At 46.9% G+C, this 16190-nt stretch overlaps 1 long non-coding RNA gene across 1 annotated transcript in view; it reads left to right on the forward strand.

Moving 5' to 3' along the window:
• Window positions 1-14559, forward strand: part of LOC115465272 — a 46369-nt gene extending 31810 nt beyond the window's left edge. Inside the window, exon 2 of the long non-coding RNA XR_003941377.1 lies at window positions 14530-14559. This is a non-coding gene — a long non-coding RNA (uncharacterized LOC115465272). The remainder of the gene's footprint in view (window positions 1-14529) is intronic.
• The last annotated feature ends 1631 nt before the right edge of the window (window positions 14560-16190 follow it).

Raw genomic sequence — 16190 nt, forward strand, 5'->3', positions numbered from 1 at the left:
ATTGGTGGGGTGGGGGTGGGGGCCCAAGAAGGACCTACAAACAGCTGGCTCATATTTTCACATTGAATACATCAGCTATGGTATATAATGCTGAGGAGCAAAAGGGAAACAATGGGAAACCCAATAGATGGATGGTTACTTCATCACAGTTGCAATGTAATACTTGTGTTAGGGAAGGGCACAAATAACAATGGTGCTCATTATTTGCAGGTGTGATCACACTTTCTCCAGTAGTGAACCAAGGTGTGTTACATTCAAGTATTCTGGGTTTGTGTCCAACTTTGTCTCTGAAGTGACTTGCCTTAGGTGGGATTTGAACCAGCAACCTTATGATTATAAGGCTGGTGCTCTAACCACTAGGCCACAGCAGCCACCAGGCTTTATCCACCACCAGTTACTTTGGGTTGGTACCTGTACACACACCCCTTTCCCTCACCACCACGTCATAGGCCTCAGTGGCACTACCTGTAGCCACCTCGATCATTTTGTCCAGGCTACCGATTAAAAACAATGTAATGTGCATGTTCCCTACCCTACTACCTATGGAGCAATTTAGGAAGGTGTTGCATAAAGTGCTATACACATCCATTGCATTAATCATTCTCCCCTCCCCCGCCTATGGACCTTGAGAATGGGTGGCCACTTCATAAATGGGGACTGGGGTACACCACATAAACAAGGAAGATGGAAGCTACCGGGAACCAATACAGCACCTCCAACAGCTGGCCCACACCACTGAGGACCTGCCAACCCCACAGTACAGTGCACAGGAACCTGGTGAAAACAGAGCTACCTAACATCTGACTCCAGACTACATACATACAGTGAATGCACACTCCTTGACTATGAGCACAAAGAGAAGAGGTGGCAGACAAACGAGAGCTTACCATGAACGTCTGTTTCAAGACTGTGTAGTGCGCCTTTTATCTTCTGGAACATTAGCTGCACATCTCCCTGATTGAAATGACCCTTACCGAGGGGTGCTTGATTTGGGGTGAGTGTAGCAAATTCGTGGCCCCCACACACTGCCTGCTACAACCAGGCAGAGAGAATGGGAGAAAGGAAGGGAGCATCAGGCGATGTGGAAGACAGGAAACGGAAGGCGTGGTGGCTGAGGGCCAACAATTATTCCCCCCCCCCCCCCCTAAATACACAGGTGTACCCAAGCATGCTAAGTGAGGGTAAAACCCTGTAAATGATTATTACGAACAACCGGCAAGGTCTCAGTGCAGGAAATGGCAGGTAAAATGGCAATGAAGAAAGGGAAGGCAGGTGGAGACGCCCATACTTATCTACTCATAATCGAAAGCATGTGTTCCTAATCGCTATCTGAGCTGGGCACGCTTAGGAATTATGTGTATAATTGAAAAAGTAGCGCCCAAATCAGAAACGCCTATTCCCCCGTCTCAATGGGCGTTCTTGGCGCCTATATAAACGCCCACTCCGTATTTTCGAAAACACCATTGGTACAATGCCACCACGCATGCCGCCGACCCGGAAGGGTAATTTTCTCGAGGCAGAGGTGGAGCTCCTGGTACAAGAAATTGTACAGCGGCACCGGAGTCTGTTTGCTCCCACAGGGCAGAGGCTGGCAGCAACAGTAAAGCAGCGGGAATGGGAGGCAGTACGGGACAGCCTGAATGCTGTCTTCCATGCTGGGAGAGACGTGGAGGACTGCAAGAGGAAGTGGCGGAAGCTGAGGAGGGATGTTCGCAGGAAGGCAGGGGCCAATCCCCCAGGCAATGACACTGCCAATCTTACACCAATGGAGCTGATGGTGTACTCCCTCCTACCCCAGGAGGGCATCCACGGGATTGGCTCCATGGACACCTCGGGCCAGGCTGAGGACTCAGGTAGGTGTTTCATTATGCAGTTGGGGTATCTGTTGTGCTGCAGTACACTTGTGTTATAGAAGTTGGGGTCAGGGGGAGGGAGGTGAGGAGTGGGGGGCAGGAGGAGGGAGGTGGGTGTGGGTGTGGGTGGGGATGGGGGGGGAGTATCTCTGGCTGTCTTTCTGTATATTAACAGGCCACCTTTATGATGCTGTTGTGACCTGGTAACCCCTACTCACTAGCTCTCTACCCTTACTCCCTATCCCTACCGTTGTCATTGGGTTTCCTCTTACTTGTCCTGTGTGCCCATATTTATAGAATTAATTGTAAGCTCTATTTGAGTAGTGGTAGTGGTCATGTGTGTTATAGGAGCAAGCAGACAGGGTGGGTGCTGTGTGTGTGTGAGAGCACCCCCAATATTGAGGAAAGATCATGTAGCTGTGCAGGGAGGAGTGTTGGTCACTGGGCTTAGCACCCCCAATACTACTTTCCAGTTGGCTCCTATGGGTGTGTGTAGGTTACTACTGTGGCAGAACTCTGGGGGCCGTCCTTCCCTACTACTCCCTCCTATTTTCCCATTACCAAACTGTGCCTAGTTCCTCCTGTGACCTCTGTGCTCTACTGAGTGTGGGCCACATGCATTCAACTGAAGGAGCCTGTAATGGGGGTCATAAAGCAGTTCTATGCAGTTTAGCAAGTCAGTAGTAACACAACACATGCTGCAATGTTGTTCAATTTAACAATTATACAACTAACAGCTTGTGCACAACGTTGTGAGTGGTGTCCTTCTCTTGGCTGCTCATCCACCACCTCTACCCAGCTGCCTGCGGGCCTCTCTCTTTCGTACCCGTGTCAATTCCATTTCTCCTCACCATCTCTTTGCTGGGTCATCAGGTTGGGGGACATACCAATGTATATGAATGCTGAAAGACAAAAGTGGGTTATTTGCACCAACACTATTCCTCACTCTTGTGCTATACAGGTGAAGACTCAGAGGAGGCTGGCCCTAGTGGCCTGCAAGGCCAACGCCCTACACCATCTGTCCAGCCTCAACCTCCACAGCCTGCAGCACCAGCAGTCCAGCCGCCACCACCTGCACCAGCTGTGCATCCTCCGCGTCCACCACCACCTGCACCAGCTGTCCAGCCTCTGCCAGCACCACCACCACCACCTGCACCGGCTGTCCAGCCTCTGCCAGCACCACCACCACCTGCACCGGCTGTCCAGCCTCTGCCAGCACCACCACCACCACCTGCACCGGCTGTCCAGCCTCTGCCACCACCACCACCACCACCACCTGCACCAGCTGTCCAGGCTCTGCCACCACCACCACCACCACCTGCACCAGCAGAGGCCGCACCTCCAGCACCGGAGGACTTTGGTGAGGAGGAGGAGGGCCCAGCTCCCCGCCAGAGGCCATCCGCCCAAAGGAGGCAACTCCTGCGGCTGGCCACGGAACTACTCCGCCACAACGTGCGCTTGGAGGAGTACCGCCAGCAGAAACTGGAGCTGCAGCGCCAAGCACTGGAGGCACAGCAGCGAGCACACCAAGAACTCCTCCAGGCGCAACGTGAAGGCCACCAGGAGGTGCTCCAGCAACTGAGACGGCTGGAGCAGAGCATCCAACACCTGCACCCTCAGGGCACCGCGCCTACTCCAGCCCCCGTGCTGCTGGAGCAGCCCCTGCCATCAACCTCCTCCTCCACTGACCACCAGCAACCACCACCAGCTAAGAGGTGGGCATTGCACTCCTCAGCCTCCGCACCCACTCCTGCTGCTCCCATTCTGGGTCCTGTGGCCAGACCACTACAACCAAGAAGGTGGCCCGATTTCCACGGTGCAGCCGAAGCCGCAGGCTGCCGTGGGGATAGGGAGGAGGACACTGGGAGCAGCAGCTCCGAAGAGGGGGAAGAGACTTCCCGTGCAGCACCAGCTGCAAAGGAAGGGCGTGGGAGGGGTAGGAGGGGACGGGGGAAGGGAAGGGGAAAATGATGGGACATGCTGTAGGGTGAGGGTTGGTGGGAGGGGGGTGGGTGTGGGAGGGAGGGGGGTGGTGGTGGTGGTGGTGGGGTTGACCAAACACATATGCACTGTATGTAAATAATAAATGCTCACTTACATTCACCTAAAACTTGTTTCAATGAGTCTTTGTCTTGCTCTTACACCAAGCTGGTAGGCATTGAGCTCTGCTCTGTGGGCTGGGGGTGGAGGGGGCTCCTCTTCCAGCTCATCTGGGGCCTCTTCTGGTGGTGGCTGTGGCTCCTCTGGGAGAGGCTGTCCTCTGCGCTGGGCCAAATTGTGTAACATACAGCACGCCACAAAGATCTTGGCCACCTTTTCTGGACTGTAGAGCAGCTCTCCTCCAGACCGGTCCAGACAGCGGAAGCGGTTTTTCAATAAACCAAAGGTGCGCTCAATGATCCCCCGGGTGCTGCGATGTTTCCTGTTGTAGGTTTCTTCTGGCCCTGGTTGTGGGTGGATCAGGGGGGTCATAAGCCATGTCCTCTGCGGGTAGCCTCGGTCACCTTTGCAGAAAAGCAGAATGAGATAGATGAGTGTGTATCGCTTGGAGCAGGTACAGGGGGGGCGGGGGGGATTTGGATAGTGGGTTGTGGTGGAGGAAGCCAGGGCGGAGGGTTGCCCAGTGGAGGAGGTCTAGTATGGGTGGTACATGCATGTTGCACTTACCTAGTAGCCATCCACCAGTGAACTCCCCTCGCTCGAACCTGCGGAAGATGCCCGAGTGCTGTAGGATGTAGGCATCGTGGCTGGAGCCGGGGTACCTGGCACACACGTCTAATATCTCCCCCTGGGCATCACATACAACTTGCATGTTCATAGAATGAAATGCCTTCCTATTTCTGTAGGTGGCTTCGTGTGCCCGGGGGGGTCTGAGGGCTATGTGTGTGCAGTCTATCACACCGATGACCGAGGGGAATCTAGCAACAGCATAGAAGGCGGCCATGTTGTTGTGCAGAGCCTGGGGGGTGGTGGGGAAAGTGATGTAGTGTGAGGTGTGAGTTATGAAGGCATCCAGGAACTGGGTGAGACAGTGTGAAATAGAAGCCTGGGTGAGGCCTGTGTTAGCAGCTAATACGGATTGAAAACTGCCAGTGGCCAGGACAGAGAGAGCGGAAGTGATTTTGAGGTGGGCAGGGATGGGGTTATTCCTACGTGTCTGGGGCTGAAGGAGGGGTTTCAGCTGCTCACACAGCTGACGAATGGTGGCCCTATCAAACCTGAACCTTGTTAGACACTGCTGGTCAGTGAGTTGTAGGAAGGTGGTGCGGGGCCTAAACACTCGGGGCCGTGAATACCTCCTGCGGTGGGTGGCCTCTTCGTGTAGCATGAATGCCACAAGTGCATTAAGTGCATCCATATCCCCACCACCAGTGCAAGTATTAGGACTAGTAGTCAAAAAGCAACACACACAGATCTGTCACTTCCAGCCACCACGCCCCTCTGGCCACTCACTCGCCAAACAGTACAGGCACACAGAGACAAACGGAGGTCAGGGAATACAGTATACACGTGGGAAGAGTGAATGGGGAGGGGGAGGGGGAGGGGGAGGGGAAGGGGCGATAGAGCAAAGGAGTAGGAGTAAGGAACGGTGAAAGGGTAAGACACAAAAAGAGGCAGGGCACACAGACGACCGTCACAGGTACTGAACACGCTCGGCTTTCTCTCTGCAACCACCACTTCAGCTCTTCCACCAACAATATCGCCACTCTCCAACTACACACAATCGCTAATGAGTCTAAAGACGCTTTCCCCCTTGCTCTGGTCGCTTTTATTTCGGGTCCATCATATTACGCCCATCTTCCCGCTCAACCAGAGCCATTTCGCTATTCGTTATACGTTGTACCCGTCCACGTCGTATCACCGCCCCTAACACGCCCCCGACACGCCTCTTATTTGGGCGTTTTTACGTCCACGTACGAGCGACACGGACGCACTGAAACATTGCTTTCGATTATATGGATTTACTCGTTTTTGTTTGATTAACGTCCATCTCCCGATTTAGGTCGGCTCTTGGGCGTTTTTCTCTTTCGATTATAAGCAGGTTTATGTACCACTCATCCCACCCTATATCAGGGACTTATTACATATGATACTGTTACATATAAGAACATAAGAACAGCCATACCGGATCAGACCAATAGTCCATGTAGTCCAATATCCTGTTTCCAACATTGGACAATCCAGGTCACAAGTTCCTGTCAGAAACCCAATTACTACCAATATTCCATGCTACCAAGTCCGGGACAAGTAGTAGCTTCCCCCATGTCTATCTCAATAACAGACTATGGACTTTTCCTCCAAGAACTTGTCCATACCTTTTTGAAACCCAGGTACACTAACAGCTGTTACCACATTCTCTGGCAAAGCGTTCCAGAGCTTAACTATTTTTTGAGTGAAAAAATATTTCCTCCTATTTGTTTTAAAAGTCTTTTCATGTAATTTCATCAAGTGTCCACTGATATTTGTACTTTTTCAAAGAGTGAAAAATTGATTCACTTTTACCCGTTCTACACCACTTTGGATTTTGAAGACCTCAATTATATCCCTCCTCAGCCATCTCTTTTCCAAGCTGAAGAGCCCTATCCTCTTTAGCCTTTCCTCATATGAGAGCAAATTCATACACTTTTGGGCTCATTTTCGAAAGAGAAAGACACCCATCTTTCGACATAAATCGGAAGATGGAAGTCCTTCTCACAGGGTCGTCCAAATCAGCATAATCGAAAGCCAATTTTGGACATCCCCAACTGCTTTCTGTCACAGGGACGGCCAAAGCTCAAGGGGGCGTATCGGAGGCATAGCGAAGGCGGGACATGGGCGTGCCTAAGACTAGGACATCCTCGACCCAACTCATCACTGTTCTGTTTGGCTGGAGATCAGTAACCAGGTCAACAAACACAGTCGACTACACTGTTCTCTTAGGCTGTATTCGCTGAACAGCAACATTTAAGATGAGATGATCCACTGTTTGCATGACAAGCTTTGTGATAGCATAATCCTGTTCCAGGTTTTGCTTTTTCATTTGGTTTGAGGAATCGTCATTTACATCTTGCTTCTGCTTTTACTTTTAACTGCAAGCATCAGATATAATCAAGTAAAAATAGTAAAATTTGGTGAAATTATTACTTCATACTTTTTTTGCAAGTAAATGTAACTAAACGTTTACTTACGCACAGTAACTGGTTACATTTACTTAGTTACTATAGAAAACTAATTGATAGAGTATTTGGAATTTCAAAACAGAAGTGTTCTATCAGGCTTTAGAAAACATTCAAGTACGGAAACTCTGCTAACTTCATTACATTCTGAAACCAGGAAAGAAATTAGTTTGGGCCGAAGGGTCTTAATAATGCAGTTCGATATGTCGGCAGCATTCAACTTTGTCGATCATGAGATATTGCTGAAATTAATAGCACATTATGAGGTCAGAGGTCCAGTCTGGAAGTGGTATTATGATTTTCTGAAGAGCAGGTCATATCAAGGAAAGAAGGAGAAGTTCTTGGGTGCCAGAATGTGGCATCCTTCAGGGCTCGCCTCTGTCCCCCATCTTATTCAATATATTTATGTCTCAGTTGGCAGTTTGATTGGTGTTAGTGGGATTTCTTTCTTATATTTATGCCGATTGACATGACCATCTTTCTTCCTTTTGCTAAAACATTTTCATCGATTTCCAAGTTAATTGAGGAAGGATTTGAAATTCTTTCTTCGTGGGCAGTTGCTTTTAAGTTAAAATTAAACTGATAAAACCAAATTTTTGGTGTTAGGAAATTCACACAATCCATTTCTAGAAACATCTTTAGTGATAATGGTAAGCCTATTTCAATTAGAAAAACCAACTCAAAATCCTTGGGATCATCTTTGACGAGAATTTAACATTTGAACCCAAGATTAAACTACTGACAACCAGAGTTTTTTTATAATCTAAAGAAGTTGAGAAGAATTAGATCTTGTTTTAATTTCACAGCCTATAAACCGCTAGTTCAGTCTCTTACTTTACCGCATCTTGATTATTGCAACTCAATATTGATGAAGCTCCATTGGCATCCGGTGAAAGTGCAAATTATTTTAAGCTCTTTTCAATGACTTTTTAAATCTTTTATGGCGTTTCACCAATGTATTTGGCTAATTTAACTCATTTGTCTTACAGGAATCTGACTTCAGCTGGTAGGTTGCCTTTCTTACTGCAATTTCTGAGCCCAAAAGGGGTGATTTATAAGACTATATTTAATGGAATGTTCTCTTATCAATCCCCACATTGGTGGAATTCCTTCTCTTTATTTATACAGCAGATATCTTGTCGTTTGCCTTGTAGAAAGGCTCTTAAAATGTATCTCTTGAGGGTTTTTTTCTAATAAATAATGCAGATTTGTATTGGAATTCTTCATTTATTCCCTTTAACTTGTTATCTTGGGGCTGCCCACAATTTTTTAGGGGTCCTTTTACTAAGGTGTGCTGAAAAATGGCCTGCGGTAGTGTAGGCGTGGGTTTTGGGCACGCAGATCCATTTTTCAGTGCACCTGTAAAAAATGCCTTTTTTTATTTTTGCCGAAAATGGACGTGCGGCAAAATAAAAATTGTCTTGCATCCATTTTGAGTCTGAGACCTTACCGCCAGCCATTGACTTAGCAATAAGGTCTCTTGCGTTAACCCTGCGGTAATCGCCTACACGCGTCAAGTCGAAGTTACTACCTGATTTTTGCAGTGCTCCAGAAAATAAAATATATTTTCTGGCGCACGTAGTGGACGCGCGTAAAAAATGAAATTACCACACGGGCCATGCGGTAGCCGGGCGGTAACTCCAAATTGGCATGCATTGGGCATGCGTAAGCACCTAGGCGGCTTAGTAAAAGAGCCCTTTAGATTGGACACAGCATTGAACTCTTTCTTAGGGAATTTGTGGGATAGAAGTATAAACTGTAATTATAATTGCTTAAGCGGCCAAGTGTTAACTCCACCCCATAACGCCCCCAACATAGCTGGCTTTGAGTTAGGCACTAACTACGAATTTCAGTGTCACTCAGCCAGTTAAGTGCCACTGAAAATTAGTGGCTAGGCTTGACCAAGTGATTTAACTGGTCAGCAGCTGGCTAAATCGCTTTAAATATTGGGCAGATAAGAAGCCCAATTCCAAGCAGAATATGCAAAATTTGCAATATTACAGTGGGGGAAATAAGTATTTGATCCCTTGCTGATTTTGTAAGTTTGCCCACTGACAAAGACATGAGCAGCCCATAATTGAAGGGTAGGTTATTGGTAACAGTGAGAGATAGCACATCACAAATTAAATCCGGAAAATCACATTGTGGAAAGTATATGAATTTATTTGCATTCTGCAGAGGGAAATAAGTATTTAATCCCTCTGGCAAACAAGACCTAATACTTGGTGGCAAAACCCTTGTTGGCAAGCACAGCGGTCAGACGTCTTCTGTAGTTGATGATGAGGTTTGCACACATGTCAGGAGGAATTTTGGTCCACTCCTCTTTGCAGATCATCTCTAAATCATTAAGAGTTCTGGGCTGTCGCTTGGCAACTCGCAGCTTCAGCTCCCTCCATAAGTTTTCAATGGGATTAAGGTCTGGTGACTGGCTAGGCAAAGTGATGCATGTGGGTAAGAGGAACCCGAATTATAGCTACGTCTTGCAAGGTTCCGCGTTAGGAGTTACGGATCAAGAAAGGGATCTGGGTGTCGTCGTCGATGATACGCTGAAACCTTCTGCTCAGTGTGCTGCTGCGGCTAGGAAAGCGAATAGAATGTTGGGTGTTATTAGGAAGGGTATGGAGTCCAGGTGTGCGGATGTTATAATGCCGTTGTATCGCTCCATGGTGCGACCGCACCTGGAGTATTGTGTTCAGTACTGGTCTCCGTATCTCAAAAAAGATATAGTAGAATTGGAAAAGGTACAGCGAAGGGCGACGAAAATGATAGTGGGGATGGGACGACTTTCCTATGAAGAGAGGCTGAGAAGGCTAGGGCTTTTCAGCTTGGAGAAGAGACGGCTGAGGGGAGATATGATAGAAGTGTATAAAATAATGAGTGGAATGGATCGGGTGGATGTGAAGCGACTGTTCACGCTATCCAAAAATACTAGGACTAGAGGGCATGAGTTGAAGCTACAGTGTGGTAAATTTAAAACGAATCGGAGAAAATTTTTCTTCACCCAACGTGTAATTAGACTCTGGAATTCATTGCCGGAGAACGTGGTACGGGCGGTTAGCTTGACGGAGTTTAAAAAGGGGTTAGATAGATTCCTAAAGGACAAGTCCATAGACCGCTATTAAATGGACTGGAAAAATTCCTCATTTTTAGGTATAACTTGTCTGGAATGTTTTTACGTTTGGGGAGCGTGCCAGGTGCCCTTGACCTGGATTGGCCACTGTCGGTGACAGGATGCTGGGCTAGATGGACCTTTGGTCTTTCCCAGTATGGCACTACTTATGTACTTATGTACTTATGTAAAGCAAAGATGGAACATACAGGTAGGTAAAAGAGTAAAAGGAGTTAGAAAATAGGGGACTAATTTATAGAAAGTTGCACATGAGGTCAGAGAGATGGTTAAATATTATCTCTGCTATGGTAGGAGTGGATAAACATGTCGTGCAGGCTGAGTCACTCCTTGTGTGTATGAGTGAGACTAACAAATTAGTTACGTCTTCCATTAAACGCCTGGTTGAAGAGCCAAACTTTCACCTGCTTCCTGAAGTAGAGATAGTCGAGACTGGGAGACTGGGCATCCAAATGTCAGATGATGTTTAATGTGAACAACTGATGCACATAGGAAAGAGGAGCCCAAACTATAGCTGCGTGATGCAAGGTTCTGCATTAGGAGTCACCGACCAGGAAAAGGATCTAGACGTCATCATCAACAATACTTTGAAACTCTCTGCTCAGTGTACTGCGGCAGTTAAGAAAGCAAATGGAATGTTAGGTATTATTAGGAAAGGAATGGAAAACAAAAGTGCAGTCGTTATAATGCCTTGGCATCGCTCCATGGTGCGACCGTACCTCGAATATTGTGTTCAATTCTGGTCACCGCATCTCAAAAAAGATATAGTAGAATTAGAAAAGATGCAGGGCAGGAGGGCATGGGACGACTTCTCTATCAAGGTTGCCAGCTGGGAAAAATTTTCCCAGCCCAAAACCAGCCGTAAACCCGCCCAAAAACCGCCCGCAGCCTACCCCCGCCTCCCACGTCACCGAACCCTGCCCCCCGCATCACCTAACCCCGCCCCCCGCATCACTAACCCCACCTCCCGTATCACTAGCCCCGCCCCCGACGTCACCCCTGACGTCAACCCCGTCCCTGAAAGGCTTCTATTGGACCAAATTGGACCAATAGAAGCCCCGGCAGCGGGAAAACTGGCCAATCGGTGGCCGCGAAAACCCACCCAATCCTGCACCACGGCCGCTCGAAAACCCGCCCAAATCCCCGCAACCCACGCGATTCGAAAATTCCCCGCAGCCGTTTCCGAAAAGCCGCCCAATTCTGCGGCTTAACCGCAACCCTGGCAAGTTTGTTCCCTATGAGGAAAGGCTAAAGCAGTTAGGGCTGTTCAGCTTGGAGAAGAGACGGCTGAGGGGGAGGTATGATAGAGGTCTATAAAATAATGAGTGGACTGGAATGGGTAGATGTGAATTGTTTGTTTACTCTTTACAAAAATACTAGGACTAGGGGGCACGCAATGAAGCTACAAAGTAGTAAATTTAATACAAATCGGAGAAAATGTTTCTTCACTCAACGGGTAATTCAGCTCTGGAATTCGTTGCCAGAGAATGTGGTAAAAGCAGTTAGCGGGGTTTAAAAAATGTTTGGATAGCTCCCTAAAAGAAAAGTCCATAAGCCATTATTAAAATGTATTCTTTACCATGTAAGATGCTTTCTATGTAAGCCACGCTGGACCTGCTGTATGTGGGAAAGAGTGGGGTACAAATGTAATAAATAATAATAAAATAAAATGGAGTTGGGAAAATCCACAGTTTCTGGGATAAGAAGCATAAAGTGTTTTGTACTTTGTTTGGGATCTTGCCAGATACTTGTGACCTGGATTGGCCACTGTTGGAAACAGGATGATGGGCTCGATGGACCTTTGGTCTTTCCCAGTATGGCAATACTTATGTTCTTATGTGTTGAGGGTAAGCACTTTTTCAAAGGAGGATATGGTAACAGCATATTTGGGTTTAAAAAAAAGTTTGGACAAGTTCCTGGAAGAAATCTCCATCGTTATATTGAGATGGACATGGGGGAAGCCACTACTTGCCCTGGGATTGGTAGCATAGAATATTGATACTAATTGGGTTTCTGCCAGATACTTGTGACCTAGATTGACCACTGTTGGAAACAGGATGCTGGGCTCGATGGACCTTTGGTCTTTCCCAGTATGGCAATACTTATGTACTTGGGATTCTGAATGGAATCTTGCTACTCTTTGGGGTTCTACATGGAATGTTGCTACACTTTGAAATTCTGCATGGAATCTTGTCATTCTTTAGAATTCTAGAATCTTGCTACTCTTTGGGGTTCTACGTGGAATGTTGCTACTATTGGGTACTTGTGACCTGGATTGGCCACTGTTGGAAACAGGATGCTGGGCTTGATGGACCTTTGGTCCGTTCCAGTATGGCAATACTTATATACTACTTGTCTGATGGTTTCACTGTTGTTCCAGAGGAGTATTACTGTACCTGATATAAGACATTTAAACTGCTGGTTAAATTGTTCTACATGAAGAATTGTTTTGAATATAGGTTTATGCAACTAAAGAATTAATTTTGTTAACCTGAACACGTTTTCTATACTCCAAATTGGGGTTTAAATAAATAAGTAACTTATATATACCATCTGTCTGGTTACTGGGTCTCAAAATCCCTTTTAGTTTTCTTTCCAATGTTTAGAACTTTGGAGATCAGGTTAGTTTAATTGTCTGTGAGCTCAGAGGTGAACTGTGAGCTTGAGGTATTTGGGCCGCAGATAATAGTAAAGCTCACAGGGCCCTCTGAGATTCAGCAGCTACAGCTATTAACAGATTGATTCGATTCCCAGCTAGATACTGTCAGTGGTCAGAGAAGATCTGAATTCACTGGCCACCAGTGAATCTGTAACTCTTCTGGATATCAGCCTGCTTCTTATAGCTGTGAACAGATACTGTGAGATTGTGCCCAGCTGATCAGAGACACATTCCCTCCGCATCCCAGCAGACTTAAATATATTAGCACCTGTTTTTTATAGCACTGCTGGACTTGCGGAGCTGTGCGATGGTGATCATTATTCATGTAAAATGAGTTTATCTCATTGGGCAGACTGGATGGATCATACAGGTTTTTATCTGCCGTCATTTACTATGTTACTATGTATGTTACCATGTACAATAGCTCCCGGCTTGGAAGAGTTTACAGTCTATCAGCAACAGAAGAGGGAACTGAACCCTGGCATCCGGCCATTGCTATGACCACTAGGCCATTTCTCTCCCACATAAATACCTATCATACAGCACCAAAGGATAACTATAACTATAAAAACAATATTTTGCTTTCCTACCTCCAGCCTCTGCACACTATTTCTAGATGTCCCTTCTACTAATAATTATTTATTTAAAACTTCTTCAAACATCCACAACAAGACTGGCAAATTCCGGCACATTGACTGTTGATCAAACCAAATAATAGTGTTCCCAGTAATAATGGTATAGTGCTGGGCAGACTTCTACGGTCTGTGCCCTGAAAAGGACAGGTACAAATCAAAGTAGGGTATACACAAAAAGTAGCAAATATGAGTTTATCTTGTTGGGCAGACTGGATGGACCGTGCAGGTCTTTTTCTGCCGTCATCTACTATGTTACTATGTAATATTTTTAACATAAATGTGGATTAAAAGATGAAGTGAAAGGTTTTTACAGCTAAAAGAATGTCCTTCAAAGAATGGAAAAAGTGTGGGGCGACAGCCAAAAAAGCTAGGAAATATTAGGAAAGGGATGGTAAATAAGACTGAAAATACTGGACTAGATGGACCATTGGTCTGACCCAGAATGGCTATTCTTATCTTCTTATCTTCTACAGACTTCCAGAGCAAATGTTAAGACAGGAGGGTTCAGGGGATGGACATTGGGGTACAGAATCTGTCACCTCTAGAAAACTGGTTATCTCCGGCTGAATGTCCACAGTTAGGCTCTTGAATCCTATTTAACTAGCCAGGAGCCCGGCCAGTTAAAACGTTTTGAATATGGGAGGGGGGATGATTTAGTGCTCGGATGTCATTGGACAGATAAATAAGTGCCTCTGGTGTATTTCTAGCACTTTTAAGAAAGGGGATTACCTTATGGTTTATCACAAAAAAACAACAATTAAACAGAACTGTCAACCAATTCAGGTACTTTTTACATCAATAGCTTATATTAAGAACTTTCAACGTTCGGTTGTACAATATTTTATCACATTGCTAAATCAACCTTTCTATTCATAGGTTTCTTTTACCAACACAAATACTGGGTATGTTTCACTAAATCAATGAAGCTTATCATTTTCAAATGCTAATTCTGTTTCTGTAAACTAACATATTTTTAAATACTCTTTCCTCTTACAGAGTCAATTCTGAAACATTCAGATAAATGTGAATTACGATTGGAAGAGAAATGTTCTGTCAAATTGTATTAATTAAAAATGTGCACTAATTGTATTTCTTTTAGATGCAGTCACTTATCTCAGTCCAAGGGGGGGGGGGGGATCAGTTCTTTGCATGTGTTGGCTGGTATCTATTGTCCTCTAGATCTGGAACACTGGCAAATCTTGATTGAAGATTCACAGCAGACCCTTGATACCTACTACCTATCCTTATATAAAATAAAAGGAGAAAACTAAATCTCCCTTGTGTGTGACTCATTCACAAATCACAGCAGTGGTTCCCAAACTGTGTGGTACAGCGAACTCTCAGGGGTACAGCAGCAAATCTTGACCTCCTTCCCGTCACCACATGAATTGCTACTGCTCCCCCCAATGCAGCGTCTGCCACCTCTCAGCCTCTGCTCCCCCCCCCCCCCCCCCCCACACACACACACACATCCCTGCAGCTACTGGTTCTCTAGATGAGCAGCAGCCACGCGACTGATGATTCTGCCCCCTTGATCATCACTTCCTGTTCCAGGGCACAGCTGGCAGCGTGTATGAAGAGTCCGGTCTCATGTGGCTGCAGCTTGTTTTGCCGCTGCTGCTCATCTAGAAAAGCAGTAGCAGCAGTGGCAGGGATGGGTGTTGGGGGGGAGTGAGAACAGAGAGGAGGCAGACTCTGGATTGGCGGGGGGGGGGAGAGAAACAGAGAGGAGGCTTAGGCTGAATGGAAATGGGAGTGTGAGGGAGGGAGGGCAGAGGCTGGATGGAAGGGGGAGATAGGGCAGAGGATGGATGAAGTGGTGAGAGAGGGAGGGATGGAAGCGAGAGAGAATGAGGGCAGACACTGGATGGAAGGGGGAGAAAAGGAGGGCAGAGGATAGATGAAAGTGGGAGAAAGGGAGGTCAGAGGCTGGATGAAAGTGGTGAGAGAGGGAGGGATGGAAGGGAGAGTGAGAATGAGGGCAGACACTGGATGGAAGGGGGAGAGAAGGAGGGCAGAGGATAGATGAAAGTGGGGAGAAAGGGAGGTCAGAGGCTGGATGAAAGTGGTGAGAGAGGGAGGGATGGAAGGGAGAGTGAGAATGAGGGCAGACACTGGATGGAAGGGGGGAGAGAAGGAGGGCAGAGGATAGATGAAAGTGGGGAGAAAGGGAGGTCAGAGGCTGGATGAAAGTGGTGAGAGAGGGAGGGATGGAAGGGAGAGTGAGAATGGGGGCGAGAAGGAGGGGCAGAGGAATAGATGAAAGTGGGGAGAAAGGGAGGTCAGAGGCTGGATGAAAGTGGTGAGAGAGGGAGGGATGGAAGGGAGAGTGAGAAGGAGGGCAGACACTGGATGGAAGGGGAGAGAGAAGGGGGTAGATGCTGGATGAAAAGGGGGGAGAGGAGGGCAGACCCTGGATGGGACTTGGGCATTCCTGCAAGCAAAGGTAGGACTCAATGCTGTTGAGAGTGGGGGCGGGACAGGGAAGCCAGGGTGGGGGAGGGGAGATTTGAGAAGAAATGTGTAGCCTAGGGGTGCCGTGACCCAAGAAAGTTTGGGAACCACTTAAAGAATACTGGTGTACCTAACTACCTTAGAAAAGAAAAGAAATCCAACTCCTCTCTTTATTCCTGACTTCCTCTGTCTAGCGACACTTTAATTCCTATCTACTTCTAACGAGTACCAAGATCCCTTTCAGTAACATTAGAATTCCTTTCAGTCACAAAACACGTCACCTCACATCAGCCGGCGGTCATCTTC

The sequence above is a fragment of the Microcaecilia unicolor genome, chromosome 3 (assembly GCF_901765095.1).
Source record: "Microcaecilia unicolor chromosome 3, aMicUni1.1, whole genome shotgun sequence".
Classification (NCBI taxonomy): domain Eukaryota; kingdom Metazoa; phylum Chordata; class Amphibia; order Gymnophiona; family Siphonopidae; genus Microcaecilia; species Microcaecilia unicolor.